At 41.0% G+C, this 19,019-nt stretch overlaps 1 long non-coding RNA gene across 2 annotated transcripts in view; it reads left to right on the forward strand.

The window, feature by feature from the left end:
• LOC129336649 (uncharacterized) overlaps window positions 1-19,019 on the forward strand; it is a 54,819-nt gene that overhangs the window by 19,424 nt on the left and 16,376 nt on the right. The gene's annotated exons all lie outside the window — the stretch shown is intronic.

The following is a 19,019-nucleotide window of genomic DNA, read 5'->3' on the forward strand; positions in this document are numbered from 1 at the left end:
CAAACATGAACTCATCAAACTACCTGGCTTGCCTTAATCCCTCCCTCTAATTCTCCCTGCGTTTGTATCTTCCTGGCTGAGGAGTTAAAATATTTTAACTGCAGAATAGAAAAATCTTTGTTCATATCACATTCAGAAAGGATACATTTGTGATTATTTCCCCCCAAATATATCAAATTAGCAAAAGGGTGATCCCCCTTTCCCAAACGTAACACTTTGCATGCATTGAGGTCTGTTTTAATGGTTGTGAATGTGGAATGGTGAATGCCTTAGTTCCAGTTTATATCAAAGCAAACAATATTCTAGCTTAATTATGACTATAATCTGCAAACTTGGCCACTACAGTGGTCACCCCCAGTGTCAAATCATTTATGAACTTACTATTGCGATTAAATAGCTCTGGCCCCAGTACTGATCCTTGTGAAACCCCACTGCTTACTTTCTTCCATGATGACAACTGTCTGTTTATTCCTACTCTTTGCTTCCTGTCATTTAAGCAATTTTTAATCCATAAATGGACCTATTCTCTTATCCCATGACTGCTAAGCTTACTCAGGAGTCTTTGATGCAGTACCTTGTCAAAAGCCTTTTGAAAGCCCAAGTCTACCGTGTTGCTGTTATCTACGTTTATTCACTTTCTCGAAGAACTCCAAAAGATTGGTGAGGCAGGACTGATTTTACGTCAGCAGGCTTCATTCGATTATGTGCCTAATAATTCTTTGATTTCAGTGTCTACTAAAATCATGGTGGGAGAAGGTATTAGAGGTATTGGTTAAAAATGTTAATGTCTTTCTAGAACTTTGAAAGAGGCAATTACTACATCTTTGCTTTAAAAAACTTCATTGGCTAAGGATGAGGTAGCCAATTATAGCTGAGTCTACAGTTTAACTTTTCTGGCGAGGGTGATAAGAATCTGTGATGGTGGATGATATATCTGGCTCCAGGCCTGGGTTTGAAACCAATATGGCTTTAGCTGTACTGGTGGAAGATCTTTGTTTAAAGTTGGACAGGGGACAGTTGATGATAATGTTAGATATATTAGAGGCTTTTGACACAGTTGATCAGTTCGTTCTTCTCCATCAGTTGGAATATGAAGCTGGCATTGTGTGTTTTGTTCTTTTTGGTTTGATTAGAGCATAATCAACTGGCTGGAATTTTTCCTATGGAGTGCCATAGGGTTCTGTTATCTCACTCATGCTCTTCAATATTTGTATGAGACCTCTGAATGAAATTGTCCAAAGCTTTGGTATTGGGAGTCATCAATATGTGAATAACACCCAGCTCTGTATTTTGTTCTGTATAAAGCTTTCCATTTGCGCCTGTGCAGTCAGATGCATTCTTTAATTGATATCAGAAAGAGTACATTGCCTGTTTTTTGCATCTGCACAGTCAGAGAAGTGAGAAGTGATCTTGTATGAGAAGTGATCTCAAGATCTGATTACAAGATTAGCTGTGGTCTTTGGCAAAACCCCAAGACACATAGAGAATCTAAGTCTTAAATCCCATACTTATTTTTTCCTTTGTACTATTTGCCCTTTAATAGTTGGTAGTGGTAGTGGCAGATAAGTGACGGGGTAGGGGGGGAGGGTTGATTGATGCGAGCCACCTAATCAGGTGAGAAAGCAGTGAAATCACGTCTATGGACATATCCTTATCCACTTGAACATGTCTGAACTGCTCAAAGAACAATAATCGAACAAAACCTGAGACAAATTGGTAGTTGCTTGAGATGAACTGTAGGGCAGATAGTGCCATAGGGCTCTATAATCAATCTAGTATTCAATATCCACAGCTATTAAAAGCAAAAAAAGGGAGGAGCTAAAAAAACTATAAAAGAGAGAGTACACCAATGAAAGAAGATAAGCAAGACAAGGGAAGCCATCACTAGGATTATGCACTGAGAAAGTTTTCAGTTTTGGTTCCAGAGGGTTCCAGAATAATCTTGTTTAATTACTATTTTGTTCTGGCTGGGGCAGTGCCGGCTCAGAACTGATCCGTCTGTTTTTTTTTTTTTTTCATGAGTTTTGGCTTGTTGGACACGCATGCACAAATGTACACTCTTATTTTCAAGGGGGAGTTGGGGAAATAAGGCTCTCGGGCAGTCATTTTTGCACGCAGTGGTACCAGAATCACACAGAACATTCTTCCCTCTAAACTATTAACCCACCAAGTTTGAGTGCACCTAACAATGGGGTTTGGTGTTTATGGACCCTGAGGAATGCTTGGGCAATGTGTGCATCAAGGCAAGTGTTGGTCAGCTGCGCACGCACACACTGTTCCTTTCAAGGGGTGAGGGGAAACAAGGCTCTATTTGCGCTTAATCAAAAACTGCATCAGCCAAAACCCCATCGATCCAGCACATAGAAACTCACACAACAATGAGCTCCAAAGAAGGCAAGTGTTGGCAGCTGGGCGCACACAATGACAGATTTCTAGCAGTTAAAGAAAACAAGAGGCTGCTGGACAGCCCACCCCACTGCCTGGCCTGCATGCTCAGCCTCTGCATGGTGAGTACCAAAATGAAATGCAGAAACTCGGGCGGGGGGGGGGGGGTCGTTACAGCCGTTTCCTGGATTTGGCTCAGCATTCCAGAAGCTGCTATAATGAACCGAACCAATGAGTTTGATGTGTGATTTCAGCTTGTTTTCTCAATATGCACACTCTAGTTACCATGTTTAATAAAGAATTATTGCATTTGGAATAGCCACTAGTTGGATATTTAAATAAACATAAGCAGAAATGCAAAAGTGGGTAGAAAAAGGAAAGTTACTAAAATCTCATCTGGTCCTTAGGGGTGACCTAAGATGAGGTAGAAAGATGAGGTAGAAATATATACATGTATAAATAAAGGTAATGATGTCAGACGAGCCTGTAAAACAAACGTTTTGTAAAATATATCTCTAATTGACCATACTGTCATTTTTTTTCCTTTTAAGCATGTCTTTAAAGTTTTTTCTACAGAAATTGATTCCATTCCATTTGTGTATGTCTTGTGTTAGCTTTATGTGCAGGTCAATAGAAGTAAATCCCGTTTACTTGAATTTTTGACTGTGTGTTTTGTACAACTTTGTGCCATGGGACTCCTCCCTGTTTCTGTAAATGATTTATAATACATAAAAAGAAAGAAGTGGACATCTGTTAGAAGCAAGAAAATCAAGTAAATCCCTGGTGAGATCATTGAGTAGGAAGAAAACAAATCTTCAGTGAAACAGGAATGCCAAACTAACTTATTTCTGAAGTCTGACCCCAGTGGCCGAGACCTACAGAGTGACAGAGTTAAGCATCAACAAAAAGGTACCAACAGAAACTTTGCAAAACATTCACATGCTGGTCTGGTAGGTCTTTTGCAGTATTGCATTATATGGTTGTTTCTATTTAATCTGATGAAGAAACTAAAAATTAATGTTATAGCTATTGTATTTGCATGACCATATAACTATTTAAATAGACTGAAACAGGACCAACTTGCCCTATAAAAGTTTGCTCATTTTGCAAATGAAAACAAATGTTTCCAGTGAGTGTTTACTCAGGTGTTACTTAGAGTCTCTCTACACAAGATGCCTTGGCACTTTTTTGTCAAGTGTAGGGAGATGCAATGTTAACCAGGAAGCATAGTTTTAAAAGACAGAGCCAGTGGAGATCGCTCCTCAAAGGGCTTGTCAGTTTCATCTTCACCTTCCAACGGCTCTGTCGGTGTCACCTCTCTAGTCTAAAACTGTGTGGGATCGCAACCAGAGGGCAGCGAGGAATAGAAATAGGCTGGAGCTGCCTTCCAGAGCCAGGCTTGGGCCTGGAGAAGTTATAATGGACTGAAGTTTCTCTTCTGGCATTTCACAGTCCCTTCACACAGTTCCAGTGTATAGCAAATCCTTTGCCTTGCTGCCAGCTCTGTTTTTTTAAACTACTCTTCCTAGCTTACATTGCATCTCCCAACACATATTCTTCATGTGTCAGATGTCTCATGTAGAGAGAGACTCAGAAACCAAATCAGGAGAAAAATATAGAATGGAGAGGACGGGGTTTAGCACCTTATATTTAGGGCTGGGGAGGATTCATGCCACTTCCCTGCTTTCAGCATGAATTTGATTGTGGACACGTGCATAAATACCCATGAATGCTCCAGCATGTCTATCTTGGTCTCCATTTCCATTAAGGAAATTTCAAATCACTCATTCCAGCTAACTAACAATCAGTTCACCAAAAGATGGTCAAAATGTTAAAAACCAGATTCTTGAAACCATTATTGCAGGTACCTGCCACAGCCTAGGACCCCACTGCCAACGCCTCTGGCTCCATCTTGGACCTGCTGTATCTTCTCTCTGCAAATGCTGCTAACTGTTCTAACTGCTTCGAGTGAATGTGCAGTAGCGCAAACAAAGAGGAGCCACTACCTTATCTCATTCCTTTTAGGCAGCCGTGGGGATTGGGCCAAGGGGAAGGGAGCAAATACATCAGCAGCTGAGTGGGAGGTGGGTCTGCTCAGGGAAGGGTAGCCTCTGAAGGCATTTTGTCTGAGGGCCCTCTGAAACTTGCCGCGCGCACTGCTGAACATGTAGGAAACTAGCTTGGAAATATTTAGAAAATATTTAGTAAAATATATAATTTACTTTGTTGTATATCAGCTAAAGGGAAAGATGGAGTCATAGAATGTATAATTAAGAGACCTGCGCTTATATTTAATAGTGTTAGGGAACTGGCAGTTGAAAGTCTTGCTTTAAAATGATGTGACCTTAGTTCTATAACAAGGCTTAGAAGCTGCTGTACAAGAGGATTTAGTTGCTCTCCATGTTAAAGTACAATTGCCTGGGAAATTTCTGGAGATTTTGGGGGGGGGGGGTAGACTTCGTAGAGGGAAAGTTGCTCTGTGGGGATGGGATGCCATCGAGTCTGCAATCCAAAGCTGCTATTTTGTCCAGGAGATCAACTATAACTCTGGGAAAACTCCAGGCCCACCTGGAAGTTGGTAACCCTGTATTAAAGTTGTTTAAGCCATTCTTTCTTCTCGTCTTTATCTATGGACCCAGAAATATTATCTTTCCTCCTCAATAACCTGTAATCTTCTTTGTTTTTTACCTTGCTACTTATTTATACTTCTTATTTTATCTTTTCTTTCTTATGCCAAACTTTTGTCCAGTTTTGCTAGAGTTGCCAGGTCCCCATACCCTCCTGGGGGGAGGGGGACTCAATACTCACCAGCACAGCGCCCATGCGATGACCGCCAATGGCAGTACTCACCAGCGAGCACTGAGGAACCCTAAGTTTGCTGTAGATAAAACTCAGTTCCTAGCAAAGGTCAGCAACTGCTTTGAATGTCTCATTCAGCCAAGCATAGTCTGTCATGGGTGACAGATGCTGACCTCCTATGAGCAGTTAATGCATTGTGTTTTGGATACCTGCATGATTAAACCATGAAATACAATTGACATGAGCAACTTTTAGCAGTATACTGAGAGTTGCTGAAATTGTCTTACTCTTTCATCTTCACTTTGCATATGACTAACATTATAAGCCATGGCACATAGTGTTGGCACTTAAAAATGATAGTTACCTGCATTTATTATTAATTAAGGAGTGATGGTACCTGAATAGAACATAGATTTATGCTTGTGCAATGGTGATAACTAATGCATATTTATCATGCAAGCTATATTTTCCTCATCTTCATTTTTTAGGTGAGAGCTTTTTGCAGCATTTTTTACAGAAATGTAAAATTCTTCTACTTATTTTGAACTGGTAGCAAGGACTGGAATAGGGAGAGAGACTACCACTGCCCACCCTTCCAAACAATGGAAAATGGCTTTCAGATGCATAAGATTTTATGGATGTCCTTAGAAAATGATGCATAATTCATGGAGAGACATAAATTGTAGTTCCTTCATTTAAATGGCCTTGATAATTCAAGTCACTTAGGGCATAATGAAGGCAAAATCTACCTCTTAGTATTCACATTGTATAGTTAGGTGAGATGGGATATCTAATGCTTTTAGAAAGATGTTAGCATTGTGTTTTGAACAGAAGTAACGAAATGCCAGCACTCATTGGGCCTTCTGTTCTAGAATATGTTCTGCAACTTCTGTTTTGTTTTAAATATTTTAATTGTTGTTTCTATGTCTTTGTATATTTTTAAGCTGTGGTTTTAACTGTTTTAATGATGTGTTTCTGTTGATTTTTGTTTCAGTTTCTGTTGATTTTAATGGTTTTATAATGTGATTTTAGTATGCATGTTTGAATTTGTTAGCCGCCTTAGGGCCGTTATGGGGGCAAAATGGCAGGAAATAAATTGTTAAATAAAAAGAGAATTATTACAGTAATTTATTCAAAATATGTATATGCCCACCTTTCTCCTGAGCATTTCAAGATGCCATTATGTAGAGACAGGGTGATAAAGCAATAAATATTTTAAAAAGTAATAAAAGTTTATTAAAAACCAATAAAAAATACCTCATGCACCCGCCAGCACTCTCTTACAGCCTCACTGGAAAGCCAGGAGGTAGAAGCTCCCCTGATCTCTATTGGGAGGCTGTTCCACGGGCATGAGGCAGCCACTAGAAATGCCTGAATCCAGACCTTTGCCTGTGATCAGCTCTAGTGGGTGCCATTCCTTGAAAAGCATGATCTGGCCACTGTGATCCATACACTGATCACATCCAAATTAGATTACTGTAATATGCTCCTGAACTACAGTGTAAAAGGCTGTTTCCAGAGAAAGGCTAGCAAAGGAAGGACAACTTTAGGAGTAGCAAAGTCATTTTGGAGGTGTCTTTGGAAATGATTTGGAAACTTTAATTGGTCCAAAATGCAATGGCCAGGCTATTGTCACGTTGGTTACAGGGCCGATATTACCCCTGTGCTGAAAGCTCTGCACTGGCTACCCATCTGTTTCTGGGAGCAATTGAAAGTGCTGGTTCTTACCTTTAAGGCCCTGAATGGCTTGCAGCCATGGTACCTGAAGAGCCATCTCCTCCCATGCTTTCCGCCTGCTAGTTAAGATCTGCCTCCTAAGCCCTGCTCTCTGTGCCCCTGCCTTCAGTGGTGAGGCAGGTGGTGATTAGATACAGGGCATTTTTTGTGGTGGCACTTGTCTTTGGAATGTCCTCCCCCTTGAGGTTTGCCAGGTGCCTACTTTACTTTCTTTTAGCACCAGGCTAAAACACATCTTTTTACCCCGGCTTTAGATTAGGGGGGGTTAGCTTTTCTTTTTATTGGTCTGCTCTGTTTAATGCTGTTTGTCTAATGGCTTGTATTTTATACTGTGTTTTTAAAATTGTAGATAGGGTTACCAGTCCCCCGGTGGGAGTGGGGTTTTCCTGCTCCACCCTCCACCGTCACTCACTTGGCCAGCGGGGGAGAAAGATGCGGGAACAGGCCTCCTGAGCATGCTCCTGAGGCGGTGCTCTTCCCAGGAGTGACATCATCACACTGCCCAAGAGCATGCTTTGCAACAGGCTGATTTGAGCCTCAAATGGGCCATTTGGGGCCGAAATCAGCCTGCTGTGAAACAAACATGCACTCCTGCACCTGGGCAATGATGTCGCCAGGAAGTGATGTCACCAGAAGTGTCATCACATAGGCATGGGAGCATGTACGAGAGGAACACTGAGAAGGTGAGTGCAGGATACCCACTCTCCTACTGAGAGGGTAAGGGGACCTGGTAACAGGGCTGGACCGACGGGGGGGGGCAGGGGGGTAGTCTGCCTCCGGTGCCGCCAAAGAGGGGATGCCAGGGGCAGCTGCCAGCCCCAGGAGCGCGCGGGCGGCAGGACGGGGAGCACGGCAAGCTGGCCGCCCCCTGTCCAGTGGGGCAGGCGAAAGGCAGCGCGGGTGGCTGGGAGGCCACCCGCACCATTCGCTTGCCCTGCAGGACGGGGCGGCCAGCTTGCTGCGCGCCCCCTATCCTGCAGGGCAGGCAAATGGTGCAGGTGGCCTCCCAGCCACTCGCGCTGCTGCCGCCAGCTCTACGGCGCACCAGGACAGCCAGCTTGTCGTGGGGTGGCATGTGCCACCCTGTGTGATAACGTCACAGATGTGACATCATCACGCAGTGCTGGGAGCGCGTGCGCAAGTGGCCGGTCTTTGGTTGCCCTGAGCGCCAGCAACCATAGATCCAGCCCTGCCTGGTAACATTAATTGTAGGACTCTGAAGAGACAGAATAGAGATATTCTAAATAAATAAATAAATACTGAAAATAGGCCCTAATGGGAAGGACAAAACAGCCACACAGAAACATGCAAGGTGAGGCAGTCCCTCAAGCATGACTGTCCATGAGGGGCAAGGGCTCATTTGAGTGGACTATAATGAATGAAACAGCCAAAATGACTTTTCTACTGCTAATATTTTTCCTTTGCTAGCCTTTTCTCTGGAACAGCCTTTTACACTGTAGTTCAGGAGAGTATTATTAGAGGTGACGGCCTTTAAGAAGAAAAGGTAGGGGAGCTGGGAATGGCTTTTGAAATCAGACACTGCTGATGCATTGGACCAGTGGTAGGACTCCGACCGACTCTTCTGCCTTCTTCCTTTAGAAACATAACAGCAGGCAGCATTTTATCCACTTGCAATTATGCCAGTGTTTTCCCATTTCTAACAGTTTAATGTTAAAGGGACTTTTTTTCCTGATTTCTGAAGAAAGTACTGTCATCTGCCAATCTGCTAGTCTTGAAAAGACAATCTGCCTGTCTGTCATCTCTCGATTCACTTGATTCGTTCTCCCTTCATGACCGTGCTTAACTGTTTGCTTTCTTTCCACAAACTTTTTAAATACACGGATCTAACCTCTTTGTTCCCAATTCTTTCCTCTTCTTTGCTCTCTAATGTCTGTAGTAACTGTGCTGAATGTTCTACGACATTTACTGTAGACAAAGATGTAGTCCATAATGACCCCAAGGTCTCACTAGCTATTTAAGGCAGGCAGTAACACTGAGGCACATAATTTTCTAAATAACACAGCACCGGGAGCCAGAGCCTTAAAGCTGTACAAGGGTTATTGATTTTTTTAAGTGTCTTTGGAGGCACATTATTGCAAAGACAGAAAGAAAACGTCAAGTCCATGCTGAGAAAAGAAGTGAATGGAAAGAATTGTGCTTAGGTGTAGCCGAGGGAGAGGTCATTACTGGCAGTGGTCAGAATTTAAAATGAAAGAAAAGTGATAAAGAAAGACACTGAAAACATTTCTAGAAAGATTAAACAGCAGAGAAAAGAAGACAGTTTCAGAAATTGCCTGCTTTTCTTTCTTTTTTCTGGCTGTTAAATTTCTACATTTTCCAACAGTGTGATAAATTTAAGAAATAAAATATGTTTTTAAGCAAGATAATTTTTCATTCAGACTAAGTGCATAAGAGCTACTATGGATCAGACTGATGGTCCATTTAGTGCAGCATCCGGCCTCTGACTATAGCTAGTCGTATGCCCCAAGTAGCGCCCATAGATAACACCTCTGATCTGTTGGCATCCCTGACATCCAGGGCTTTTTTTCTGCTGGAACGTAGTGGAATGGTGTTCCGGCACCTCTTGAAAATGGTCACATGGCCGGTGGCCCTGCCCCCTGATCTCCAGACAGAGGAGAGTTTAGATTGCCCTCTGCGCCGCAGCGCGGAGGGCAATCTAAACTCCCCTGTCTGGAGATCAGGGGGCGGGGCCACTGGCCATGTGACCATTTTCACCAAGGGCTATTTAAACTTCAAAAAAAAAAACCCTTGTTCCAGCTGACCCAAAGTGATGTCATTGTGTGGTCCTGGTTTCCACCACATCTTTTCCCAGAAAAAAAGCCCTGCTGACATCTAACAAGAAGAGGTATTCCTCCTCTGAACCCACAGTCCCCAAGGCTTATAGATCTACCATTGGCTTTGCTTTATGAATCTGTCCAACTAGCCATTGGCCTTGGCACAGTCCACGGCAGTGAGTTCTACAAGTCAACTGCCCATTGTGTGAAGGAGTACTTCTTTTTTGTCCCATCTTGAATCTGTCGTCAATTAGTTTCATAGAATGACCCTCAGTTTGAGTATTAAGGGGGTGGGAGAAAAGTTTCTATTTACTTCCTTCACACCACATGTAATTTTATAGATGTAAGTACTGTCATTCCTTAGTCACCCTTTTCATTCAGCTTAAAAGCACCAGAAACTTTAACCTTGTTTCATAGAATATGTTCTCCACCCTTGTGATAAATTTGGTTTCTCTTTTCTGCACTTTTCCAATTCTTTAATATTCTTTTTGAGATGTGGTAACCAGAATTATATACAGTATTCCAGGTGAGGCCATATAAGAGCATTATTGTACTGGCACTTTTATTGTCAGTCCCTTTCCTCAGGATCCATAAATGGAAGTTGTCTTTTGTAAAATCAGTGCTGCACACTAAGTCAACACTTTCAGTGAGCTGTCTACTGTAACCCAAAGGGCTTTTTCTTGGTCTGTCGTAGAGCAAGAAATAAATAAGAGAATAAAAGTTTCACACATGAAAACTGCTGAGGGATTGTCAAGAAACCAGCCTGCTCTTTGCTTCTTTCTTGGCTAAACTCAAGGCAGATCTGCCTGGTTAGGCCTCAAAGGAGAATTCTATGAAACTTAGAGCAGAACCACAAGTGACAAAAGGCACAGATTGGACACTTGTCTGCTTCCCTCAAGTTTTGATGGGAAATGTAGGCATCCTGGTCTCGCAGCTTCGCTCTCTGACTGCTGTCCAATGGACTTTTCAACTGTCACTTGTCCAACATTCCGCCAAGCTGCCTACATTTCCCACCAAAACTTGAGGGAAGCAGACAAGTGTCCAATCTGTGCCTTTTGTCACTTGTGGTTCTGCTCTTAGAGCGGGACCACAAGTGATGCCTGACACAGGTTGGACACTTGCCAGCTTCCCTCAAGTTTTGATGGGAAATGTAGGCAGCTTGGCGGAATGTTGGACAAGTGACAGTTGAAAAGTCCATTGGACAGCAGTCAGAGAGTCAAGCTGCAAGACCAGGATGCCTACATTTCCCATCAAAACTTGAGGGAAGTTGACTAGTGTCCAACCTGTGTCAGGCATCACTTGTGGTCCCGCTCTTAGAGAAACTCAGGAGGAAGCAGTTCCTGGGGAGATAAGCCTGGACATGTTTTGCAGAACCCAGGTGCAAGTGAGATTATGAGAGGGCCAAGGCTGAGGGCCAGAGAGAGGGAAGTTTGTCCCTTCCGTTCCATCTCTTTATCAGAGCACAGGTTGAGGATAATTGCTCTGATGGGCGTCACTCTGAGTGGTTCTTAAAGTTGTCCCATCTTGCTGGCCAATACGGGACCGTTTCAGCACGGCTTACTTCAACCTGGAACGCTGCGCAACATGCCGGAAAAAACACGGAAGATCGCGTTTTCTCGTGCAAGTTTCACACAATGTTGCACAACATCGCGCAAAACTCACACGAGAAAACGTGATCTTCCGCGGTTTTTTTGGCATGTTGCACAGCATTCTGGGTTGAGGTAAGCCGTGTGGAAACGGCCCAGGATAAAAATGGAATTTCTAAGTTAGTTCTTTGCTCTTGGACAATTAGTTGGATATGGCTGCTGGCCTTTGGCCATCTTGTTCTTGGACTAGCCTGGGCTTTTCAGGTTGTAAGCTAACATCTGTTTTTTTGGGCAGAGGATCCTGTTAAGTCATTTAGGGATTTGAATTAAGTAGTTTTTACAGTTTTACTATCTTATCTTTGCATACTTTATACATATTTAATCTTCACTTTGTTCTTAATAAATATAACACTCTTGATCCTTTTGTGTGATGTTACTGGGTTTTGGGCTTCACTCTGAATCCAGCCACTTGGCCTGTTGGCTCATCTACCAGTTAACTGCTTTAGAGGAACTCAGCTAGCAAGTGGTCTACCTTGCAGGACTGAATTCCTTATTAAAAACCAGTATGGTTGGAGACTTCATTTCCTTGGTCTCTGAGCTTATGATTAGTCAGAGGAAATTGGTGGCAGTGGTCCATCCTAGAGTGCAAGGGTCTCTTACCCCCACCCCAGCATGTTGTTCTTGAAAACTCACCACTGCGGTCGGTGACAGGGATAATTTGTGTGTAGTTCTGATTCATCTAAACATCTGTCCAGTTAAAATCCTAACGCAGATTTGAATGTTTAGCCAGATGTACTAGAGATCTTGAATAGCTTTGTTGTATATTTTTTAACATAGGCTTGAACTGTGTTTATAAATACACAAATAGCTGATCTTTAATTTGTTTCAGTTTAAAACGAAAAATGGAAAGAATTGATAAAATTAGAATTGATAAAATAAATTATGCATCTCCATCTACTACATTTGAATTCGACAGGATATAGTATTTTTTCCTGTTCATTCGAAGGCCTTTAGTGGGCAAATCTAATTCGGGATCCAAGGCCAATACTTCACTGTTTATTAGTTAAATGGAAGAGAAAAGCTAAGTACAAAGGTACAGACCTAAGCTGTAGGCTGGTTTTGCTGGAATGGAAAAAATAGGATGTTTGGTGAATTTATAACACTCTCAAGCCTATTTTTCTTCTATAAATGCCATTTTTATGCATGAATATAATTTTATTAGATCATATTATGCTCAGGGGTCCCAACAAAATAATTGATATGTGGGTATATTGTAATTTTTTCAAATCGATTTCTTTAAAATTCTGCCTGTAGATTAAGAGAGAACACAACCCATCTTCCTCAATGAATGGGTGCAAGTTTCAGTGCAGGACGAGCTCTGCTGCTTCCTGCCCTCCATCCACTACTGGCATAGATGACTGTGACTCCAGGATAGAGTTCCTCCCATGTTTTTGGCATGCTTTTGGATTTTTTTAACCCAGATACCAAACATGTCTTTCCTTTCACGTATTTAGTAAGCATTTTTAAAAAATAGTCATGTAAGGAACTATATTAGTCTTAGCAAAGGTGTCAAGCAAGTTGCTACATGAGTGTAACAAGGTTCAGCCAGTTCACATTCTAATTTTAAGAGAACCTGAGTCAACAACATCTGGGAACAAGAAAAATTGGTTCCTCCTATGTTTGATTCAGTTTGGGATTTTGTACATAATTCCATAAAAGGATAATTTTGTACATAATTCCATAAAAAGAGCCCAGGTCCACAGCACATTTCCCATTCAAGCTTTGTGTGTATTCACCCTAATTCTGTTTGGTTCTTTCTTTAACAGTATACTGGCATTTTTCCAAGTTATGCTGTTGGCTCTCTCCCAGCTATCAGTTTCATGACAGCTGGCTTGGCAATGGCTAGTGGTCATATTGCTGTTACTTTCCTAAAGATTTTTGTGTGACTCAGCCATTCACTTTCTGTACTATGTGCTGATGTGTCCCTGAATGGTTATAATGTGCATTTTTTTGAAGACCACTCACATTTCAGAGCAGATTGTAGGTCCAAAAAAACTGATGTTAGTTTCAGTAAGTACTGAAAATGAACCAACAAACAGAACAGTTTTGAGAGTGCACTACCTTAAATGGCAACTTGAGCTTGTTACTTAATAAAATTAAAAACCAAACATAATCAAAGCTATACTATTGGTTGTACTGCACAGATGGAGGACACATGGTCTGTTTTAAATAAAATTCGCAACTATATTTTTCACCCAAAATAACAAAAGTTAAAAATTATATTTTCTCCCAATGCACATTTTTTTCTCAGCATTGGTGGCTAGATAGATTTTGTTATTTGTGCCATGTATTAAAGGAATTAGGCTGTCCTAGTTTCTTCCTGCCATGCCATGCCTTGGAGCATAAAATTATTGAAACTGAGAATTAGATGTGATTTCCAAGGTTCCTGGGTCAGGCATTTTAACTGCCAGCTCTTTAGTTCATCAGCTAGATAAATGATGCTAGCCACTTGTATGGAATTTAACGTGCTGTAAGACAATTTAATCCCTCTCATTTCATGTATTAGAGAAGAATTAATGACTATTTGAAACAGCTAGTTAAAGGTCCATGTTCAAAACTGAAGTATAAACTAATATTGTACAAATTGGGAGTCAGTGAAAATCATGGGAACACAGGGATAAATAATTCAGAAATTCCTGTCCATAACAGAACAGTGTGACAGTGCTAAATCTTGGAGTCAGATAAATAGATGTTCATTTAGATGACAATGCAGCATATCTAACCCTGAAAACGAATAACACAACACAGAGGTTTTTTTTAAATTGCTCACTCTTTGTGCAATATGAGACTTGGAGAAGTTGAGGTCGGGGAATCCATACCTTAAGATGTAGGTCCCCTGACTCCAGTTTCACACACACAATTCACATTACTGTAAACTGTTAGGGACCTTGCTCTTCTGTACTCTCCCAAGGCCTTTTACATCTGCAGTTAAGAAGATTGGAAGAAATGATTTTCCTATTATCCTAATTAATCCCAGCTAGGACATACTGAGCTTCAGAGTACTCAGGTCATTTAAAAACATAGTATCCTGTAAATGAGGAGGGGATGAAGACATTAATTCTCTGCCTTCAGGATGTTATAAATGCTTCCTGCTCCTCATTGTCCCACTTTTAATTGATGGCCAACAATGTTCTGTGACTTGGAGGGCAGTTCTCTGGCTTCGTGCTTGTTTGGTGTTGTTATGGGTTTTCATCCTCCTTAATTTATAAATGAATATTTTTACATACCTTTGATGTCAATCCTATCAAGTTTGCTTTTAGAGAAGAAATAATTTTGAGTGAGACCAACAAAGATGTCCATTTTGAGGGATGCTCATGTTTGTTTCCTGTTTTAAAATTTCTTTTTAAAAACTTCATGATGAGCATCACCTCCAGGTTGCAGAGTCCAGCTGTTAGCATAGAAGGCCTTATCCCATTGCTTTGGCAAAAGTGGGCAATCTAACTGCTTATTCCATTCATTCCTAAGATTCTGCATATCGTATTTATTAACCAGCACCAAATATTTATACACAGGTATTGCAGGTTTTGTTTTTTGCATAGATTAAATGAATTTCCAAAAATGGGGGAGACACTGAAACACTCAATGCTTCAGGGCTGTGCTTGGATAGTAACAAATGTTGTTGTAAAAATTGTCATTCAGCAAAGTTGACAAATCATATCTAGACCTCAGCTGAGAAAATGACGTAACTTATCCTCATAACCTATCAACTGATCCAAAATACCTCCTCCCCTAGTCTTCCAAGCCTTCCATAGAAAAGATTTACTCCCAGTTTTTAAATCTGGATTGGCCCATAATATTAATTTGGTGTGTAAAAATGGGTCAAACTGATAATGTTGAGACATTATGCATCATAGTTCTCTAACTGCAAAAATTGCAGGAGCAGCATTGGTTTGTTAAATTAGTTTTATGTTTTTATGATGTTTTAATATATATTTTACGTTGTAAGCTGCCCTGAGCCCGTTCGTGGGGAGGGCGGGGTATAAATAAATAAAATAAACATTTTCCAATTTAACATGAGTTGACGCTAACACACTCCATTTAAAAAGGAGACCAAGCCAGTCTCTCTTGCTGAAGAATGGGTAGGTGGCGGCGGCCCTCCCTTCTTCAGCTCCCACCATTACAGAAGAGTAGCAGCAGTTAAAGGACAGTCTGTGATAGCGGTGGATCATCCTTTCTGTCTCAGTTATTGTGGGCGGATAGTGAGGGCTTCTGAAAATGAGGTCTTTTAGCACCTCAGGAGGCAAATGCTGCACTGGTAAAGACGATACCAACCCCATGGTTTAAAATGAAACAAGATAATTGAAAGAGAAGAAAATAATAAGAATTAATTTGTTACATTAAATGAATGTATTGTTCAAGTGAACGTTTAGTTCTGAGTTTGCCTCCATAATCACCCTCTTCCCAGGATTGCTGGGGGCCACAGTAGGGGCAGAGAGGGCAGGGAAATACGTCCCATGCGCACATGAAGCTTGCGCATACTCCCATGCTCCCCCATCATGCCAAAAAATGACATCGTTTCCCAGTGTGATGGAGAAGCCTCAGGGCGAGCTGAAGACCAGTTCTATTAAAAATTGCCCATTTGGAGGCAGTTTTTACTGACTTGAGCTTCAGCATGACCTGCAACTCCTCATCATGCTGGAAAATGACATCATTTTCCAGCAAAACAGGAACACAGGAGGATGTGCACACGCTTCTCCCCTCTGTGCCTGCCTTCCCCTCCATCAACTAGGCTGTCATGTCAATGCTAATGCCAATACTGACCTGTTGTTCTGAACCAGTGTTTCATGCTGTAACTTGATGTCATATTGCCAATGCCATAACTATTTCTTTCACAGGCTTATTGCAGGTGCTTATCTAATGGACTGTAGAAACTTTCAGTGCTCATGACCTTGTAGACTGCTCACTCCCATGCATTGCTATGTCTCGACTTTGATCTCTTGCTTTCTCAGTGTCTCGACTTGATAGTACAAATATGCAAGACATTTTCAGGACAAATTCGCGCCAAAAGTTCTGTTTACTGTTGGGAGGGGGAAGGAGCAGCCGTGTATGTTAAGAGGAAAGATCTTCTCACGTGTTACTATTCCTGTCAATCTTGCTCTTACTGCTTAGATGCCTACCTTGCTTCTGAGTAACCCTATGGACATATCTATGGGAATGATTTGATTTCTGAATAAATCCATTTAACCAAAAGCCTGGATTTCTTGTTGCAATGGTACAAGGATCTACCTGCCATAGCCTGACAGCCCGAGTGGGGCTGGGGAGCAGCAGGTGGAAGCAGGGAGATGGCAAGCCTGCCTCCTCTGTGCTAATTTAAAGATGAAATACTAAATTATTCTTGGCCTGTATAGTATAGATATCCATAGTTACCTGTTCACATGCCTCACTAGAGCTTATAGCATTTTAATCATGTACAAAATTTGTCACATTTAAAAACAAAAGTATCAGCAAGTATCTTAACTACAACCAGTGCCTGAAACTTCTATTTCTGAGCCTTCATTTTTATCCTCATGCAGCTCTTTGAAAAACTTGAGGTTTGCATGAATTGAAACAAGCTTGTCTACTCTTCTAGGTGCAGAAATGCACCTGAAATTTAAGAGCTGTATATGTGTACAGCATGCCCATCTTGTCTTTAAGAGCATTTCACTCCTAAAAGGGAAAATACTTCATAGGAGCACACCAAATTTCTGTTTTTCCATTGAAAAAATTGAAAAAAGTGTCAGAAAAAATGAGGGAGGGGGATTTCTCCCTGTATTTTTCAGATCCTTCACATCTCTACATATGAAAAAAACAATGATTTCAAAACAGTTCATTTTGGAATTAATGAGAAAAACAAACAAACTGCCATGCGTAAATTAATTACTGGTGAATTACTGGTCAGTTTCCTGGTGAGTCCATCTTGGCATGTTTCTAGGCATACTGATCTTTGACATTGAGCCTGTATTCCTTTAAAAATATAATGGGAGCAAAGTAAGTAAATAGCAGGGGGCGGGGTGGGGAGGCAAAGACCTTGCTTACCAACACTTGGCTTGTCATAAGAATGTTTTTTCTCATTAATACCAAGACAGTATTATTATTAGATCTTGGTATATGCCTATCTTCTGGTTTTATTCTAACCTGTGATCCATGAAATATTGATTTCCAAATTAAATATTTAAAAGCTCAGTACTGAAAGAATCAGCCTCCTTCAGGGGAAGTGTTGCTTTCATTACGTTCTTCTTCATTGTAGGGTGTTAGTTCATACAGTATTTCACTCACTCTTCATTGGTGAAAAGAAAAAGGGAAAAGTGAATAAAATAAGGATCTGAATCTTGAGACATCCTCTAGGTGATCCTGTTGGGAATCAACAGAGTAGGGCAAAATATTGCACTGTGCTTTTTGTAGAATGTCTGTATAATTAAACATTTGTTTTTAATGAATCGTGAACAGCAATAACTTTTTAGTTACATTGCTGTCTTTTTCTAATCGAACAGCCTTTAAGACCTAGATGGCTGTGAAAATCAGTGTCTAAAAATTATGATGTCAGTTTAAACCCATAAAGCACATCATTATAGGCGGTCAGGAAGGATCACAGACTGCTGTTTGATGTATAAACAACAAACATTGACAGGAGGCCTATTTGAGTATTATTACTAGCACAGGCAAACAGACATAAATAACGTGAACATGCATGTGCACAATAATCTCTACTGTTTTTGAAATATTGATTGCCATTGTCAACTATACAACTGTGTACTGTCTGTTGCTGTAGGTATCCTTCTACTCAGTAATTTCTGCATTATTTAATGTCATGTTTAAATACTTACGCTTTGTTTCAGATGTGTATCAGATTTCTATATGTTTTCAAATTTTTGCAAACCAAAAAGCAATTAAATGATGCAGGAAACAGTTGTTATATTGTTTATGCTTATCTTTTGGTTCTTAAAAACTGAACCCATCTTCAGGCCTTCACAAAACTCATATAGCCAGTGCATGTTGGGGGAGCAAGATTGTACCATCTCCACTCATTGATAGACTCAGTGTGCACATTACATTTATATGTGGTCCCCATATATGTAGAGGGGAACCTTATAAGTACACATAGGTTGTATAAATTTAAGCTCTGTATAAAATGCATGCAATACCACCCTCTTTCCCCCAAATTAGTACGTTATTGATGATCTATAAAGGGCCTAATGTTTGCATCTCACTGTACTGTATTTTCTTGGGCATAGAGTGACTTTCAGAGTGATACTCTAGCAGGACTATGGCGGGAAGGAAAAATCAGCTACCTTGTGTATCTGCCCGTTTCAATATTGTATGTCAATATTAAGCTACCACATTTTTACTATTATTATACCACAAAGCCATGAATACACCAAAGATAAACAGAGCTCTGGTTTGCTCTCTTCAAGTGTTCTGCATTGAAGGTGTGCCACCAGGCTCTGTGTACAGACAGAACAGAATACATATCGGTGAAATCACAAAGGTGGCTTCCATGTGGCGTGCCTGTTTCACTCAACCCCCCATCCCAGTGGTCATGTATTCACATTCAGCGTGGAAGAACCTAGCAGTGCCAGATTGGCCAGGTGACAACTAAACATAATGAGAACATTGGGGTTCCAATGACTCCTTCTTGCTGTTTGATCCAATGATTTTCTTCCACTAAGAGTCTCTCTAC

This window comes from Eublepharis macularius, chromosome 10 (assembly GCF_028583425.1).
Source record: "Eublepharis macularius isolate TG4126 chromosome 10, MPM_Emac_v1.0, whole genome shotgun sequence".
Lineage (NCBI taxonomy): Eukaryota > Metazoa > Chordata > Lepidosauria > Squamata > Eublepharidae > Eublepharis > Eublepharis macularius.